We start from the raw sequence: 4,091 nt of genomic DNA on the forward strand, positions 1-4,091 counted from the left end.
AGAAGGGGGGAATAACTGTAGTGAGAAATGAGAATAATGAATTGATTTCAACTCGTCCAGTGACTGGTTGGCGAGTATGCATAGATTACAGGAAATTGAATGATGCGACTAGAAAAGATCACTTCCCTCTTCCCTTTATTGACCAGATGCTTGATAGAGTAGGTGGTTATCATTATTATTGCTTTCTAGATGGTTATTCAGGTTACAATCAGATTGTCATAGCACCGCAGGATCAGGAAAAGACTATCTTCACTTGCCCCTACGGTACATTTGCTTTCAGGAGAATGCCATTTGGTCTGTGCAACGCACCTGCTATTTTTCAGAGGTGTATGATGGCCATATTTTCTGACATGGTCGAGGAAATAATGGAGGTTTTTATGGATGATATCTCTGTGTTTTTCATATTTTGATCACTGTTTGCAAATATAATGCTTGTTTCGCAGAGATGTCAGGCGAAGAATTTAGTTTTGAATTGGGAAAAATGTCACTTCATGGTTCCAGAAGGTATTGTGCTTGGGCATAAAATTTCAGATAAAGGAATAGAAGTGACTAATATCCCAAAGTTGTGACAATTGAAAATCTCCCACCACCGAAGAATGTGAAAGGGATCAGAAGTTTCTTGGGACATGCCGGGTTCTATCGTCGTTATATTAAAGATTTCTCTAAAATTGCTAGACCTTTATGTAATTTGTTAGAGAAAGATTCGAAATTTATTTTTGACGATGATTGTTTGCAGGCGTTTAACAGGATCAATAAAGCACTGATTTCTGCACCCATTATGGTAGTGCTTGATTGGAAGGAGCCCTTTGAGCTCATGTGCGATGCTAGCGGTGGGAGCAGCATTGGGACAAAGGCGATACAAGATGTTCAAGGCTATTTACTATGCAAGTCGTACACTTAATGCCCCAACAGAACTATACATCTACTGAGAAAGAGATGCCAGCAGTGGTGTTTGCATTTGACAAGTTCAGAACATATCTCATTGGCACCAAGGTAACTGTTTTCACTGACCATGCAGCTCTTCGCTACTTGTTTGCCAAAAAGGATGCCAAGCCCAGGTTGATACGATGGATACTCCTACTTCAAGAATTTGACTTCGAAGTAAAAGACAAGAAAGGTTGTGAAAACCAGGTGGCAGATCACTTGTCATGACTAGAGCTGGAAGAAAGAACTGACGGTGGAGTTATCAATGAGTCGTTCCCAGACGAACAACTGTTTGAGGTAAATTCTAAACTCCCTTGGTTTCCTGATATAGCTAACTTCTTGTCTTGTGGTACTCTTCCTCCAGATCTAAATCACCATCAGAAAAAGAAGTTCTTCCATGATATCAAATTTTTCTTCTGGGATGATCCTTGTGTGTATAAGAGATGTGCTGACCAAGTGATTAGGAGATGTGTTGATGGCGACGATGCAAACACAATTCTGGAACAATGTCATTCATCACCTTATGGTGGACATTTTGGAGCAACACGAACAGCAGTTAAGGTATTGCAATCAGGTTTTTTCTGGCCTAATTTGTTTAAGGATAGCTATAGCTTAGTGAAATCATGTGATAGGTGCCAAAGGTTAGGAAATATTTCTAGGCGTCACGAATTGCCACTGACAAATATTTTGGAAGTGGAACTTTTTGATGTCTGGGGCATAGATTTCATGGGACCTTTTCTCCCTTCTTTTGGTCAATGTTATATTTTATTAGCTGTTGATTATGTGTCGAAATGGGTGGAAGCAATCGCCACCAGTACTAATGATGCTCGTGTTGTAGTTAAGTTTGTGCACAAGAACATCTTCACCAGATTTGGAACACTGAGAGCCATCATAAGTGACGAAGGTACGTATTTTTGCAATAGAATTTTCAACTCACTATTGGCTAAATACAATGTGAAGCACAAAGTGGCACTAGCATATCATCCTCAGTCGAATGGACAAGCTGACGTATCAAACCGGCAAATTAAGCAAATACTGGAAAAGACTGTCAACACCAACCGGAGAGATTGGGCTATGAATTTGGATGATGCGTTATGAGCTTATCGGACTGCATTCAAGACGCCTATTGGGATGTCTCCCTATAGGCTAGGTGTTGGGGAAAGCATGTCATCTGCCAGTGGAGTTGGAGCATAGAGTCATTTTGGGCTGTGAAGAAATTAAATTTTTATTTGAAATCTTCTGGTGACGTTAGGGAAACTGCAGTTGAGCGAGATGGATGAGTTCCGCAATGATGCATATGAAAATGCCAAGATTTACAAGAGCAGAGCAAGAAGTGGGCACGATAACTCATTGTACGAAGGGAGCTCAATTAGGACAACAAGTACTACTGTTCAACTCTCGTTGAAGTTGTTCCCTGGTAAGCTAAAGTCGGCGTTTGGTCAGGGCCGTTTGTTGTGGAAACGGTGTCACCCTTATGGGGCTATCGAGTTAAAGTGCAGTGATGGGAGAACCTTCAAGGTCAATGGATAGCGGGGTTAAGCCGTACTATGGGACTGAAGTCAGGAATATCGCCAGTGTCTAGCTGAGCGAACCAAACTGATCAGACAATTGACAGTCGGCTGAGCTTGAAGATGTTAAACCAAGCGCTTATTGGGAGGCAACCCAAATTTTGTTTCTTTATTGCATTTGTTTTCGGTTTTGCTTTTATTCTAGTATTCTTATTTAGGTTGTTTATTTTTTAAGTATAGTGTGTGCTTATAACTTCCCAACTCTAATGAATCCCAATTATTTCTTTCAGGACTAAAAATTGAAGAAGAAAAAAATTTTTTCCCGAAGGAATAACCGCACCTGCGGTATATATTGCACCGCACCGCGGTCAAGGAAAATTTTTTTTTAATGAAACTGCCGAGAGCACACCGCACCAGCGGTACATGTTGCACCGCCCCCGCGGTCAAGGAAAATTTTTTTTAATGAAAGTGCCGAGAGCACACCGCACCCGCGGTGTTTCCTACAGCGCGCCCGCGGTCGATTAATAATCGAATTATTCTACATTTGCCGAGAGCACACCGTACTCGCGGTCTCTTGTACACCGCACCCGCGGTCGTGGAATACTGAATATCACTATAATTCGAAGATACACCGCACCCGCGGTCCTTCTTGCACCGCGCCCGCGTCGATTGTTTTAAAAGCTGAATGGGGAGAATTAAGACATAATCGAAGAACACTACTCCCAATTTCTCTCCTCCACTTCGAAATTCTTTCACTCAAAATACATTCCACGCTCAAATTTTGGACCTTTCAAGCACAAAATAGACTCCACACTACATAACTTCATAAATTCCACTCAAATTTCCATCTACATTTCATACAATCAACACCAAACCTAGAATTTCAAAGGGGCTCGAAAATTTCTTCAAGAATTGGATGGATCTTTGATTTTGTTCTTCAAGAAACATTTCAACACACTCAAGGTGAGCAAATCCATTGCATATTTGTTGAAAATTCGAAATCATTGGTGTTATTTGTTATAGAAGGAAATTACATTTAGTGAAGTACATTCATGATATTGTGGATATTGTTGATGGATTGTTGAGGTGTGGATATTGTGAGTATTAAGTTTGGGGAGTGCCAAGAATCATTAAATTTTGTGAATTGGATTGAGGAGAAGTTGGTGATTGAAAGGTGTTCGATTAAAATGCCTCCAAGAAAAAAAAACAATCTAAGGGTGCATCATCATCTGTAAATTACGATGCAAACAGGTTTTGGAACGAAATAGCGGAGGAGAACTATGGCAAAATTTTAAGCAAAAGCATTGTAAAATAAAGGGGATTTGATTTGAGTTTTCCTCGATCAGAAATTGGATTAATGCTTACTGCTCGGCATTGGGAGGAGTTTGGCAGGCAGCCACAAGATGCTGTCATTTTCATTGGTGAGAGAATTTTACGCTAACCTCAAGGTTAGGCATGATCAATTAAAAGTGTTGGTGCGAGGAAAAATGGTTAGCCTTTGTTGCACATACGATCAATATGTTATATGGTATCCCTCCAGTAATGCACGATGAATATGAAGAATACCGGACTGAGCATGTTGATTATAATCATATTCTTCAAGCAATTTGCATAGAGGGAGCAGAGTGGAGAATGAGGGATGATGTGCATGTCAGCCTA

The sequence above is a fragment of the Primulina eburnea genome, chromosome 2, assembly GCF_022965805.1.
Source record: "Primulina eburnea isolate SZY01 chromosome 2, ASM2296580v1, whole genome shotgun sequence".
NCBI classification, from domain to species: domain Eukaryota; kingdom Viridiplantae; phylum Streptophyta; class Magnoliopsida; order Lamiales; family Gesneriaceae; genus Primulina; species Primulina eburnea.